The sequence below is a fragment of the Canis lupus genome, chromosome 16, assembly GCF_011100685.1.
Source record: "Canis lupus familiaris isolate Mischka breed German Shepherd chromosome 16, alternate assembly UU_Cfam_GSD_1.0, whole genome shotgun sequence".
Classification (NCBI taxonomy): Eukaryota; Metazoa; Chordata; class Mammalia; order Carnivora; family Canidae; genus Canis; species Canis lupus.
In genome coordinates, this window is record NC_049237.1 from 57,294,165 (window position 1) to 57,309,666 (window position 15,502).

The window sequence follows — 15,502 nt, forward strand, 5'->3', positions numbered from 1 at the left end:
TAGCCAGTATGACATGATGGCTAAGTATACAGTTAGATGGAAATTTACCCAAAACATGTTTGGGGTTGTGTTAAGTGGTTACGGACAAATTTGAATTATCTATCCCTGAGAATCAATGGTGACAGAGATGTTGTATGTGAGGAAGCAGGTAGAGAAATTGTTCAAAAACCAAAATATAGACAGATAAACCATGAAATTGAAAAATAAATTGAAGTTCCTTTTTAATAATGGAAATAATGTTCAATAATATACTTTGAAGTAAATAGAAGCCAAAAGCTCAGGTACTAGTGGGACAGAAAATCATAACAGAAGACCTATGAGTGAGACTTGCTGAATCTTACTGAGTAATTCATCACTTATCTCTTGTTCTTTGCATTTTTTTCATGATATTTTCTTAATTCTACTTTACTATTGCTGTAAAAGATGCCAGGAACAGGTATACATTAGCTAATCATGGCAGGCATGTGACTGAAATCGCTCTTCCTCTTTTCTTAAACTCCATTCTTAATGAAAGTACTACCTAGTACACATGATAGGCGGAATTTAAATCATTCTGGTGTTTTGATGGAACGAATTCTAGGTCAAGAGTAGTTTTAGCATTTCAGGGTTGACTCTGAAAATGAATGGATCTGCACTAAGAGGACTTACTCACAGCAACTGTGATCTTCTAAAACTATCTGTTGGCCACATCTTCATTACCAGTGAACTTCAGGTGAAAGGAGGCTTGATGCCAGGACAATTAGGTAAGGATGTCCTTGCAAATGTTTTTAAATTAGCTAAGTGCCTTTGAGAAGGGAATCCACACCAAGGTGATGCACATTAGCAACAGGAACATTTCCATTATATCCAAAAGATGAAATAATTTGAAGGCCTTCTTTTGACAAAAAATACCAAGGTATGAACACAAAGTGAATATTTATCTATAATAAAACCTATTAAAATGTTAGTAAGGTATTACAAGAATAATAAGAAAGTATTACCACTTCAAGATGATGAATCAAACAGCATAGATGAAGCAGAAGCTTCCTTAAGGACATCATCAAAGTTCACAAAACACAACATAGATAACCTGACTACCTCTACATCTATCAGAGAAAGAGAATGTATTGTTAAAAACATTTCCTTGAAAATCTCTTCAAATATTTAAGGAAGAAGTAATGCAAAATATACAAAATATTCCAGAAAACTGAAGAAAACAGGAAATTTCCAGTTCATTCTATGAGGCTAGCATTACTCTGATATCGAAACCAAAGATATTACCAGAAAAAACAGAACAATATTCCTCATAAAATCAGTGCAAAAAATTTTAACAAATTTCTAGCAAACCAAATACAACAATATATAAAGATAACATACAATAAGTAGAAGGAATTCACTTAGGAATTTATAATTGCTTAATATTTGAAAATTAATCAATGTAATATAACATATTGAGACTAAAAATGAAAAACTATGATCAAATGTATGAAAACATATAAAAATTCAAAATTTACCCTTGCTAAAACTTTTCTTTTTTCTTTTTTTTTTTTAAAGATTTTATTTATTTATTCATGAGAGATACAGGGAGAGAGAGAAAGAGAGAGAGAGGCAGAGACACAGGCAGAGGGAGAAGCAAGCTCCATGCAGGAAGCCTGACATGGGACTTGATCCCAGGTCTCCAGGATCAGGCCCTGGGCCAAAGGCAGCACTAAACCACTGAGCCACCCAGGCTGCCCTAAAACTTTTCAAAAAAGTAGTAATAAAGGAGGAATTTTAAAAACTGATAAAGGGCATAAATGAAAACAGATAACATCATTAATATCAAAAGACAGTGATTTTCCCTTAATATCAGGACAAAGACAGGAATGTAACTCTCAAGACATTAATTCAACATTATGTTGGGGATTCTAATGAGTGCAAAAAAGCATGAAAAAGAAATTAAAAAAGAGATAAAAACAGTTCACAAGCTAGTATTCATGAAAAATCTCATGGATTCTATAAAAATGCTAGTAGAATAAATTACTGAGCTGAATAAATTTTCAGAATAAAATATCAACATATAACATTCAGTTGTATTTCTATATGCTAGCAATGAACAAATGGAATTTTAAATTTAAATTATAATATGGTATTAAAATATGAATCACTTTGGGATAAATCATGTTAAATTTATGCAGGGTTCTACAATAAAAGCTACAAAATATTATTGAGAGTAATTAGGAAGGACATATGGAGAAATACATCATTTTTATGAATCAGAAAATTTGATATAAAATGTCAATCTTTTGCAAACTGATCTGTAGATAGATGTAATGTGATTTCAGCCAAAAGTACAACAGAATTTTCTTGTGGAAATTGACATGTGAATTTAAAATTTTACATGGAAAATTTACATGGAAATATAAATAAATAGTCAAATGACATTGAAAAAAGGGATTATTTTGGGAAAGGTACACTATCTGAATTTAATACTTATTATAGAGTTGCAGTGGTTAATAATGTTATTAATGTTAAGATAGGCAGATGCATCATTGGAATAAAAGAGTGATTCCAGATAAATAGCCCCATGTGTAAAATCAATTGGTTTTTAATAAAAATGATAATAGAATTCAGTGAAAAAGAAGATAGTCTTTATAAAATGCAAAGACAAAAACAAACAAATAAGCTTTATGCATCATGCCGTATATGAATATTAACTCAGAGTACATCAGACCTAACTTAAAAAACTCTCTAAGAAAATATAGGAGCAACCCTTTGTGACTATAGGGTAGGCAAAGATTTTATAGATGCAACACCAAAAGAATGATCCATAAAATAACAAATTGATAATCTGGGGTTTATCAAAATTAAAATTTCTGCCCCCAAGAAAACACTACTAGGGAGTGGGAGGGAGGGGGGTTGCAAAACAGAAAACAAACCAAGGACTGGGAGAAAATATTTGCAAATCGGAAATCTGACAAAGAATTTTATATGCCAAAAAAAAAAAAAGAGCACTTAATGATCAAAACTCAAAACTCAAAAATAAGAAAAGCAACCCTGTAGGTAAGTAGGCAAAAATTTGGAATAGACACTTTGCCAAAGAAGACCTACACATAGCAATTTATTACTTGGAAGATACTTGACTCATTTGTCATTTTATGTAAATGCAGTTGAAAACCACAATGAAAAGCCAGTGCCCATCCATTAGAATGACAAAAGGAAAAGAAAAAGGGTGTCCATACCAAGTTTAGGCAAGGATAGGTAGGAATTTGAACTTTCACAGAACAAAGTGCGTGAAAATAATTATTATTAGAAAACAGTTCAATGGTTTCTTTAAAAAACTAAATACACACCTAACATATGCTCATTCACTCCCCTCTTAAGTATTTTTCTTTAAGAGCTTATTTATTTATTCATGAGAGTCACAGAGGGGCAGAGACACAGGCAGAGGAAGGAGAAGGCTCCATGCAGGGAGCCTGATGTGGGACTGGAACCCCGGGACTCCAGGATCACACCCTGGGCTGCAGGAGGCGCTAAACAGATGCGCCTCCCGGGGCTGCCCCCCTCCTAGGTATTTGCCCAAACAACATGGAAATGTATGTCCATGTAGAGACTTGTCTATGAATGTTCATGTCATCAGTATTTGTATTACCCAAAGGCTGGAAACAGCCCAAATGTCCATCAAAAGGTGAATGTACACACAAATGATGGCATGTTCACACCACAGACTACTACTAAGAAATGCAAAGAGAAACCAACCATTGCTATAGCAACATGGATAAATTGTGCTGCATAAAAAAAGCCATAAAAAGAACAAATAATTCTATGTACACAAAATTCTAGGAAACTCAAACTGATCAAGAGCAACAGATAGCAGATCAGTGGTTGCTTAGTGAAGGAGGTCATGGGTCAGCAGAGATGGGAGGCAGGGTCTCCAAAGGGCCTGAGGGAAGTTTTTGACATGATAGATATATTCATTTTTTGATTATGGTGATGTATACACATATCAAAACTTATTATATACTTGAAACATGGACCATTTATTTTAGGACAACTAAAGTTTAATAAAGTAGCTTAAAAATGAACTGGAAAAATAAAAGTAAATTTAAAGGAATTGACATTTCCAGAAACACCACACACACACACACACACACACACACACACACACACATGCATGAACAGTATCTTATGCGTTTATAATCTCTTTGAAGTTTTCATATTGTCCTGACTTTGTTTTATTTTCCATAGAAAAAAATAGAGAGGTAATTTAATATCTACTGTTTTTTAAAGATTTATTTATTTACTTAACAGAGAGAGAGAGAGAGAGCAGGAGCAGGAGGAGGGGCAGAGGCAGAGGGGAAGAGAGAATCCACTGAGGGTGGAACACAACACAGGGCTTGATGCCAGGACCCCAAGGTCATGACCTGAGGTGAAACCAGAAGTTGGAAGCTCAACTGACTGAGCCACCCAGGCACCCCTAATCTCTATTATTGATCAAAATTTATTACAGATACTTGGATGCATAAAACATGCAGCTTTGCACTTAGTACTCTAGACTTCAACTGCCGTATTCTCAAACCTTTCAGTGCTAATAAATCGTATGTCGTATAATCTCCATCAAAAAATAGTGATCACGGGACGCGTGGGTGGCTCAGTGGTTGAGTGTCTGCCTTCAGCTCAGGGGTGACCCTGGGGTCCTGGGATCGAGTCCCACATCTGGCTCTCTGCAGGGGGCCTGCTTCTCTCTCTCTCTCTCTCTCTCTCATGAATAAATAAATAAATCTTAAAAAAAAATAGTGATTGTATTGTATCACTTCACTACTGCCTAATGCTACTGCCTGACAAATTTATACCAAAGTCAATGGCTTAGCAAAGAATTACTTTTTCTCATGGGTCTACAACTTGATGCACTTGGCTGGTCTAGGCTGGCTCAGCTAGATGGCTGGAACAACCCTGCTTCTTACTAGTGTTCTGTGGGTCAGCTGGGTGGCTCTACTCCATATTTTTCTTATTGCCTTAGGACTGGGAGCAAGCCAGGACAATTTTGGTCATGGCAATAGCAGAGGAGAGGCGGGTAAGCAGAACTGTGTTCTATTTCTGAATGCCCAGGCCAGAATTGGTGCATTGATATTTTTACCTCATTCCTTCTTATGAGCCACTGGACAAGGATCAGGCAAGTGTAATTTCCCAATAATGAGATCATAATAACTATGGGGTTGACTAGAGATGCAAAGGAATTGAGCTAATTATTGAATTCACCACACGCATTTATAATTTATGTACTGAATCACTAAGGGATACCTCTTCCAGGAGGTGACTTCTGTTTTGATTAGAAATGGGGCTCCCACCCATGTTTTTATACATCTGATGGTTGGAAGAATTCTGCAAGTCTAACAGCTGGATATATATTTCAAACTTTGTTTTTTGTATACTATGCACATATTTACAATACCGTTATGTTCCACAGACCCAACTCTTGGGCCTGAAAATTGGTCATGGTGCTGTACTGGTTGACAGCATGGGCTAAAAAAAAAAAAAAAAAAAAAAAAAAGTACTACTGGAAACCATTTATATACTGGAAGAGTTGTTGATAAAAGTAAGTGCAAAGCACCTAACTGGATTAAATGTATTCTCAGCTCTGTTTCCCTTGTACTGGAAAGCAAAAGTATGTCTAGCCACTGCAATAGCCCCCACTGCCAGACAAAGTGAGGTGAAGAGCAAACTGGAGTGGAAACAGAAAGCTGTTGCCATCGATTTTGATTTGACAAAATTAACAAGAATATATGATTGTATGGAACTCATAGTGCATTGATCATAGGGCTTTGGAAAAGGCTGGGCAGGTGAGGGTCTCTTATCCTCAAGCCATGTTGGTCTCACAATCAATCAGCCCAAACTTTAAGTCTGTTTTTCCTACTTACGCTGCATGCATCTCGAGACCCCCTTTATCAGTTCACTGAGAAACCTGTGTAAACCACTCCACAATAAATTTAGCTTCCGTATTTCAGACTTAGCAGGGCCAATTTAATTCAGACATTTACTAATAACTATTGTTTGCAAAATACAGGGTAGGGATGCAATAGCGAGTAAGTCATGGATTTTGCCTGCAAAGAGTTCACACCCTGGACAGCAAAGATGGTCCACCCCCCGTTAGACAATTCATCAAACTGAATACATACATAGGTACAGATTTTTATATTTAAAAACAAAAGAGAAGACGAGGTCAAAAGGACTATGTTGTTACAGCATGCCAAAATGTCGTTGGAAAGTAGAGAAACGGGGCGGGGAATGTCTACTGACGGCCTGCTGTATGCCTGCCAGTTGCTAGGGACTCAGCCTCCCTTAGTTTATCCATGTCTTTACAGTAGTCTTAGGGGCTTAGAACTTAGGATCTATCAACATTGGAATTAACTCACCTCTCTGGGAGTGATCCGACTTTATTGTATGTGATCGCAGCAACGCAAACTTTGGGACGCTATGGGTCAGTGACAAGTAAAAAGGTTGGCGTGTGTCATTCCTTAGTGAATGAAATGCCAAGTGTTCCCTGGGACTCTGCTATCGGTACTGCCCTGCCTCCCATCCGAAGGTGGGAGTTCTCAGCCTGCCTGTGAGGCATGCTTGTGCTCGTGGGGCACGCCCCCTGTGCGTGGACAAACACAGAAGGGGTCACGCCCTACTTATTTCATTTTTCATCCGTTTAACAAGTTGCAATCGTTCCTTAACCTTATTATACGCTAGAAGATATCTCGTTTACCTATTTATAATAGAAAATAAGAAAGCAAATCTCAAAGCTAAAACATTCTTTGAGCAGAAGATTTGAAGGTGGCACCTGTTCTCAGTTTGGGGACCATGTTTATCTCTGAAAACGGGTGCACAGATTCAAGTGGGATTCATTTAAGAGCAATATCGGATGGTCACGGGGTGTCGTTCTCACCTATTTTCAGGGAAAGGCCTTAATTGCGATGAGGCCGGAGACTTCGGGTCCTTTGTCAGAATTTTGCAAAGTGTCTCCCTGCTTTTTTATGTAAAGAAGCAAGAATCCTGGAGATGATGTCATGTACCCAAAGTCCCACATGGTGTGTGTAACGGAGCCAGAATCCACTCTAAGCTGAACTGTCTCAAATGCCTAAAAACAAGAAAATACTTTTACCTGGGAACATTTGGGAGATATTTTGAGAAGATGCCTTTTAGTGGGACAGGGACACATGGGGTCTGTTCCAAGAGAGGACAGGGGTCCAATATTAAAGAATAAGATGGTTTTGGGGGAAACTATGGGAGAGAAGAAGTAAAAATACATCAAGGTTTTGGTTATAGAGGGTCTCACCCATCAGCTTAAATTTGGACTTTTATACTCCACATAGTGAAGCTACAGTACGGGCCTTTTTACCAGAAGTCTGACTTGAAGTTATTTAGATAAAAAAGAAAGATTCTTCTGTGGCAAGGTTACCTCCAGATTCAAAAACACAGAGACACATGCAGCAGTTGGCCAAAGACGAAGCAAGAGGCAGGGAATTCATATGAACAGAGGCAGTTCGGACGACGTGAGAAAGGAACCACAATTAAGATCTAACAGAAAAAAAAAAAAAAAACACACACACAGACACACACACACACACACACACACACAAAAAAAAAAGCCCTCAAACTGTTCTTACAAGAGACAGGGAGTCAGTGTGGTGAGCGCCTGCCTGGGAACAGGTGTCACCGTGTAAAATAAAGACCACGGTCTGGTGTCTGTAGTTACCTGTCAGTGGATCCTGTTCTTCTGCCCTGTGGTGTGAGAAGCTGCTACGTGTCTTGCTTCCCCTTCTTGCCTTATCTTGCCTTGGCTTATCTGCAAAACAGGACCATGAACACCGTGGGCCTCTTGGAGGTGTTTATTATGATAGTTCAAATAAAACGCTTACTGTGCTGCGAACAGTATGCGCGTGTCCCTTAGAGGCTCGCTAGAAAAGAAACCAGCCAGTCCTAGGCACCCGCCACTCCTCTGAGTGGGCCTCGTGGCTGTCCCTCGACCCAAACAAACCACTGAATCTCCAAAATGTGTCCGTCCGGCGACCCAAACATCCTGGGCAGCATCAGTTCAAGGATTGTGACAATTGCCATCAAGACAGTCTCCGTCCCCTTAGCTCTTCACCTAAGTCATAGCGTTATTTTTACATATTATGGGGAATGACTAGGGGTTTGGTGGTGGGAGGGAAGCTATTTACTGAGCATATACTATGTCTAGAGGGTTGGGATATTAATTTCATTCTCACTGTTAGAATCGAAGGAAAATGATTTCATATAACTTAACAGACTTGTGATCTGAGGTAGGAAAAAGCTACGTTACTTGTCCAAAGACTCCTGTGTGTAGGGAGTGTTAGAGCCTTGGAAGGAAGCTCTGAAGCCAGATCTGTGGGATTCCAGTGTGTCTGTGTCGTCCCCCTGGTCCACGTTGCTGCAGAACTCGCTGGAGCTGTGTCTGGCATTCATGCTCTTGGTTGGACAGTTTGTTATTCATTGAGCTGCTTATCCCAAAAGAGACGTGTGATGTTGTTGTTGTTTTCTCTCCACATTATTTTTCTATCTTCTTGGAGGGTTTTACTTTGTTTTTGTTTTTTTTTGTTTTTGTTTTTTGTTTTGTTTTGTTTTTTTTGTTGTTGTTGTTGTTTTGAGGGTTATTGTTGTTTTTGGTCTTGGTTTTTGGTTTTGTTTTTTGTTTGTTTGTTTGTTTGTGTTTTTTTTTTTTTTGGCCAAATTTAGCAGCCTGGTATGAAAGGAAGAACAGGGACAGCCTGTCCAACCAACTTTGGGTTTCCCTCCTCAGTAGAGTGGGATAGAGCCTGAAGAGGGAGAAAACGGCAGGTAGCCTTTCCAGAAAGGAACAACACATTCTGTTAGACGGCACTAGGTAACTTAATCAACAACATCTATCATCATTCTTCTACTTTATTCATGGAAGGTTCTGGCTTGCAAGTCGGTCACATGGACAGAGTAGGCTCAGGCTGTTGAAGCAGACACTCGCACAGCAGCCCTGAGCGATGTAGGAATTTTGTCAAGTGTCAAAGTCGCCTCTGGCTCCAGTTTCAGAGATGAACCAGAAAGCTGGCATGAAGCCCCCATGTCGCCAAGGCAGCTGGCCAGTTCCCTGTCTGGTCTAAGACCCAGACTCCACAGTTTGACACTCTGGGGCCTACTGTCTAAGATGAACCGAGAATGGTTGGGAAGGTGTCCTCATCTTCCATCTGCCGTTTTAGTTGGGTTTCAGCCAATTATCAAGGTAGATCAGTCGTCTCTGGAAATAGATTCTTGTCCACAATCATGTTTATATGCAGAATGGTGTCTGGGGAAATCAATACTCTGTTGTGAACCATGAACCTTAAACGTTTGCAAGACATCTTACCACTTACAGAAATTGTGAAATCTATTTGGTGACCTAAAGGTTCGTCTGTCCCGGAGTGGACTCTAATGACGGTACACCATTTCCTCACTAAGCCATAGAAGTAAAGGAGATGGAGGAAAAAGATAAACACAGCTACACACAGAGAGAGTAGAATCCATATTTCTTTACTCACAGACCTGCTTGAAAATCAAAATCTTTCCCTTTTCCCTCTGTATCCTCAATTTTTAAAAATTTCTTGGTAGGTTATAAAGATCCATAATTGGTCTTAATCAGAGGCGATGTTCCAAGTGCTGTATGTTTACCCTTACTAACTAGGACACTGGCAAAAAGTAGGAAAGACACAGTTTTCTTGGAAGCGAGGTAGATGGAACACTTGAGTGCGATCTTCCTTCAATGCCCTTACGTCCGTAATTGGGCACCAGCCAGATGTCACAGGGCTCCAATGAGTAAAAAAAGCCAATGAACATCTGAGAGGGATTGCTCATCCGGAATTAGTTGGGATGAAAATTTCCAAATGGGAATAACAAGGGTCACAGTGCTGTTGAGAAGACCGCATGTGTCCATGCTCATGAAGCGCTTAGATTATTAATAGTTCAGGAGTCATAATAAGTGTTCAGTAAGTAGCTGTCACTACTCAGCCACCCCCACTGCCACAGCCACCATGTCCTCCTCCCCATCACCATCCTCATCCAGTCATGGGTAGGGGGCGACTTCTCAGAATGCCTTACCAGCAGACAGGCCAGCAGACAGACAAACCTGAGGGATGGTGGTCACGTCACAATGGTTATGTGCTTCTTTCTACAAACTATAGTCCCATCCTGTTACCCACTATTATTAATGCAGAAAGCACATATAATATATAATATAATATATATAATATAATGTATAGAATATATAAATATATAATAAATAATATAATTATTATTTATAATTATAAATTATAGTTATAATATAATTATTAATATAATATAATATATAAATATTTAAATATATAATAATACAAATATGATAAATATAATATATTTATATATGCATTTTTCCCAATATATATTCAGAATATATATACATATATTATATATATATTTTTGTATACATATACATATATAGATATGTATTCCCCCCTGTGGACACTCCACCCATTTTCGCAGAGGGAAAGATCCCTCCAGGATTCCAAATTCCCCAGGGAACAAGGCCAGTCAGGTGCACTGATGAACCCAGTTATGGGCACCAAGGTGTCTTAAAGACACGCATATTCTGAAGAGCCCATGTGCAGGAAGCAGATTTTTACAAAAGAGCCCTTGTGTGTCCTTTCCCAGCAGGGCCCTGCAAAGGAAAGGGCTCACACGGGTCCCTTTTCTGGGAGTCTCTGATGGTGCTTTCGGCCAGCTGTGACAAGTGACTGATATGTGTGCCAGAGAAAATGCCATTTCACTTACAGGGGGCAGGTTCCTGGATTCCCCCAGCTGACCCGCACACAGGAAAGTATGAAACCTGCCATCGTTTTGAAAATTGAGGCAGCGGAGAATTTGATTGTCCTCTACCCATTTCGATTGTGAGATTCCCAGTTAATTTTTTAGACCGCAGAATGGATGCTAAAAGCCAAAGGGCGAGCCATGAAACGCTTCAGTCATTCTTCCAATTCCAAAGTCTCTGCACCTGCATGCAAGCAAACAGGGTTTTTGTTGCTGATGACATAGTGACTCAGACTCAGAGCTGTGTTTTCTTCACTTGTCATTTTCCAAACTGCCGGGGGACTCCCTGGTCTACACATTTTACAGGAACAAATTTTTAATTTATTGTAGGCTTCCATAGAAAAGAAACTAAAAAAAAAATAAAATAAAATAAAAAAAAAATAAAATAAAATAAAAAAAAATAAAAAAAAATAAAAAAAATAAAAAAAAATAAAAATAAAAAAAAGAAAAGAAACTAAAATAAAATCCTGAAATCTGGGGTCATGGGTAAATGAAATTGCATTTATTCATAGGGCATGATCCCATTAAAATGTTATCTCAGAAAGCATGTATTTGAAATGCATATATTAAAAATATTTAAAAAAATAAATAAAAATAAAAACAACCAAACATACATTTTCAAACTCTATTATTAAAAATTCATCATAATCCTTGGCCACCACAGTACCTTAGGCAATGAGCCAATGAGTCTTGGTTGTAGAGAAAATATACATGGAGAGCTTTAAAATGTTTTCATTAAAAAAAAAAAATCTTCAGATTAGTTGTCTGTGGTGTGTTTAAGCACGTGCACTTAGAAAAAAAAACAAATAGTGGTGCATTTTCAGTTTTTGTCTTATGAAAGGGATAAAGAGAGTAAAGACGACAGTTAGCCAATTATTTTTACTCACATATTCATCAGTGCCCTTCTTGAGCAGAGCCGTGAGTGTCTTCCAGGTGTGAAATACTGCTGAATACCCAGGTGGAGGAAGAGCAGGTTACACACCTTTGCCCTCGAGAAGCTCACAGTCCGGGAGGACAAACAGTGATGAGATATAATGAAGTATTATAAGAAGGATGAGGAATCCTGTGTTATCCTCTAAGGTAGCAAAGACCGATTAATTCTCTATAGTGGTTTCAGAAGACTTTCTGGAAGGCCGTTGACGACAAGAGAGTATCTCATCAACTTTTGAGTGGGGGGTGGTCATCGAGGAGGCAGGCACAGCTGACAGGCCATGGGAGTGGGTGGCGGGGATGCAAGTGGACGCTGTGCCCGGTTCCCGTGAGCACCCTCCAGGGGCACTCGCACTGCTTGTGCAGAAGAGAGGTCAGTGCAGAGGAGGGTAGTGGGGGAGGCAGAAACATGCCACCCATGCCAGTGTAAGGACTGGCCTTAAAAATAGAAGACCCAGGGGCACCTGGGGGCTCAGTGGTTGAGCATCTGCCTTCGGCTCAGGGCCTGATCCTGGGGTCCTGGGATCGAGTCCCACGTCGGGCTCCCTGCACGGAGCCTGCTTCTCCCTCTGCCTGGGTCTCTGCCTCTCTCTCTGTGTCTCAAGAATAAATAAATAAAATCTTTTTCTTTTTTTTTTTTTTTTTTTTTTTTAAGTAGATGACTCAGATCTCTGTGGCAGGGGGACTGGTGGGGATGTGACTGAGAAGTGACCCCGACTGCGCGGAACTAGTCCAAGTAAGGAGAGTGAAAACTGAAATAAGTAAGGGCTAAGACAGTGAGTGGAAGGGGGTCTTCAGGACCTTTTTCAAGGAAGGTGGGATGCGCATCACCGAGCACTGGGACACGGAATACAAGGTAGTGGACAGAAAGGTAGTGAGTTTCGGGTCTGAATGGGGCAGGGGGTGACCATCCACACGGCTGCTGAAGTGATGGGTGGATGGGCCTGGAGCCGTAGAAAGGAATGGAGCTCAGGTTTACGTCGATTATCATCTAATAGCCTTAGTGCACGTCTGAAGTGTGAAAGACCAAGGGAGGCAAGGGAGAGAATCACAGGTGTTCCCTGTGTCTGTGGCAGGAGCTAAAACAGGTGGAAACAAGATCACTTACTGACCTGAGGCAACAAGAGGACTAGTTGCGCGGGGATTGAGAGCTCTTGCCCTGCAGAACGCCTGGCCTAACCGTCGGGGTCCTGCTACCCCCCGCCCCCCGCCCCGGGGAGCCGAGGACGTGTCACTACCAATGAGCCCGGGCCGGGATGCTGGCGCACATCAATTGCATTCGCAAAGATCGCTGAGGTGCAAACTATTATTGGGGTGTCTGCAGGTCCTAGCAGATATTTTGGGAAGCGCAGCAACTCCTTGTTAGCATAACTTAAAAGAAGCAAGAAGAGACGGCTGTGTCTGCTGGGGAGCCTGGGGTGGCCCATTACACAGGTGAGGTTGAGGGAAAGCTTCCAAAGGAAGCTGAAAAGATGCTGATACCCCATGTCAGTGGGGAGGCACAGGTGAAAACAACCGCCACATACCATGACACAACCGTCGGGATGGGCGAGATCTGGAACCCTGAGAACTTGCATGCGGGTGAGCACGGGGGTGAGAAGGACTCCCATTCGCTGCTGGTGGGGATGCAGGTGGGTGCGGCCACCATGGGAGCAACGAAACAACAAACCCTCCGGCCACATGCCCCAGCACCCATGCTCCTTGGTATTTATGCAAAGGAACCCAACGCTCATGGCCACACAAAAACCTGCCCGTGGTGTTTATCACAGCTTTATTCACGACTGCCCAAGCTTGGAGACAAACAAACTGCCCTTGGGTAGGCGAATGGATAACCCGTGGCTCACCCAGACAATTGAATGAAATGAGCCGGAAAAAGACACGGATGAGACTTAAATCCATATTGTTGAGTGAAAGAAGCCAATCGGAAGAGGCTACATACTCTATGATTCCAACTCTGTAACATTCTGGAAAAGACAAAACTATGGAAATGGCAAAGGATCATTGATTGTCAAGAGTTTGGGGAAGGGAGGGTTAATACATGGAACACAGGGGATTCTGGGGCAACACAACTCTAATATGTGTTATATCGTGTATATCTCTCTATATATATCACATATATGGTATATAAATATATACTATATATAATATGTAGATAGATAGATGATAGATGCCCCCCTATCTATCCATCTCTCTCTCTCTCTCCTCTCTGTAATGGTGCATATCTGTCATATATTTGCAAAGCCATAGAATGTACAACACAAGAAGTGATCCCTGATGCAACCTATGTACTTTAGTTAATAATAATATATAAATGTTGGCTCATCAGTTGCAACAAATGTGCCAGGCTAATGCTAGACGTTAATAAGGGGACCCTGGGGTTGAAAGTCAGGGGATATATGGAAATACTCTACTTTCTACTTAATTTTCCCATAAAACTAAAACTGCCCTCCTCCCCAGTAAAGTTTGTCAATTAAGAAAACAAAGCATTGCTTTGTAGGGTATTATAAAGTGTCTTTATTTTATTCTATCATCTCTTCTCTGGGATTTGACCTCCTTGGGGTATTCATGGACTAAAACGTTGCTATGCAAAGTCTAGCAAAATGTTGTTCTCTGTATCATGTGTAAGACGCTAATTCATTTGCAATGTGTGCTATTTTTATTTTAATTATATTTCAAAGCTCATTAGGCTCATATCAAGATACCTATTATTCATTATAAAATCATTAAATTTTGATTTTAGATTATACAGTGTTTCTAAATTTAAAATCAGCTTATTTGGGTTATTTCTGAAAAGACATCATGCTGATTGGCTACTTCTCCCTCTTTTCCATCCAATCCCTGTTAGCATTCCAGTTTTCTATGCTATGAATTTCCTATGTATGTCATTTGCTTTCTTTTAAATTAGAATCACATGTTTTTTCACGCATTTTCAATATTTTCATTCATATTCTACATATCAAATCTTTGACATTTTTGGATGTTCCGATTGTCTTCTCCTCGCCTGTCGCCAGTCTGTTTAACCTGTCAACCTAATTGCATAAACACAAGTCTCTGATTTTGATGTATTCTTGTCTGGAATCACTAATACACTCGAATCTCTACTGCCACCTGTAAATCTATGCCTTTTACATGCTGTTCTCCACACGTCAAGTGTTCTCTTCTGTCTATGGTCTCACGTGGATACAGGACCACCGGAAATGGCTTTACTCAGGTGGTCGATCCCACTCAAAGAGCTTTGTTAGGCCCACTCAGCGCCTCAATGCTTAGAAGGGTCACAGGCAGGGAGCAGAACAGGCACGGAAGCAGCATCACACGGGGCCAGACTCTGACACAGGGATTCCGGATTCCCGTAGTCAGGCCCTCTGAGCACAGTGGAGGGGTTGGCAGGAAGCAGCTAGGATGCGGAGGACACGTCAGCTCAGAAAAGCCAGGAGGGTCAGGTTCCTTCCACCCAAGTGTCTCGTTTGCAACAGAGAAAGGCTGAGTGAGCAGCTCCCATCGTCGGTCATGAGGTTGAAGCACCCAGACCGTGCAGCAGAGCAGACCAGGGACACCCCGGACAGGCTGCCCTACGGAGCTGCCCACAGCACTCACGTGTTGACACGTCAAGGTTAATACCACGGAAGGACCACTTTCTTTAGGCCACAGGAGGGACTCATGTCAAACTCTTTTAAGAAATTTTTTTTTTTCATGTAGTGATGCAGTATTATTCTTTTTCACACAATGAACCATTTCTTCCCAACACGATACAGTAAACTAC

At 40.4% G+C, this 15,502-nt stretch overlaps 1 long non-coding RNA gene across 1 annotated transcript in view; it reads right to left on the reverse strand.

Annotated features, from left to right (window-relative positions):
• LOC119869577 overlaps positions 1–13,025 on the reverse strand; it is a 113,174-nt gene extending 100,149 nt beyond the window's left edge. The window contains exons 1-2 of the long non-coding RNA XR_005371147.1: positions 12,855–13,025; positions 7,700–7,789 (exon numbers count right to left, since the gene is read on the reverse strand). This is a non-coding gene — a long non-coding RNA (uncharacterized LOC119869577). The remainder of the gene's footprint in view (positions 1–7,699; positions 7,790–12,854) is intronic.
• Between the last annotated feature and the right edge of the window lie 2,477 nt (positions 13,026–15,502).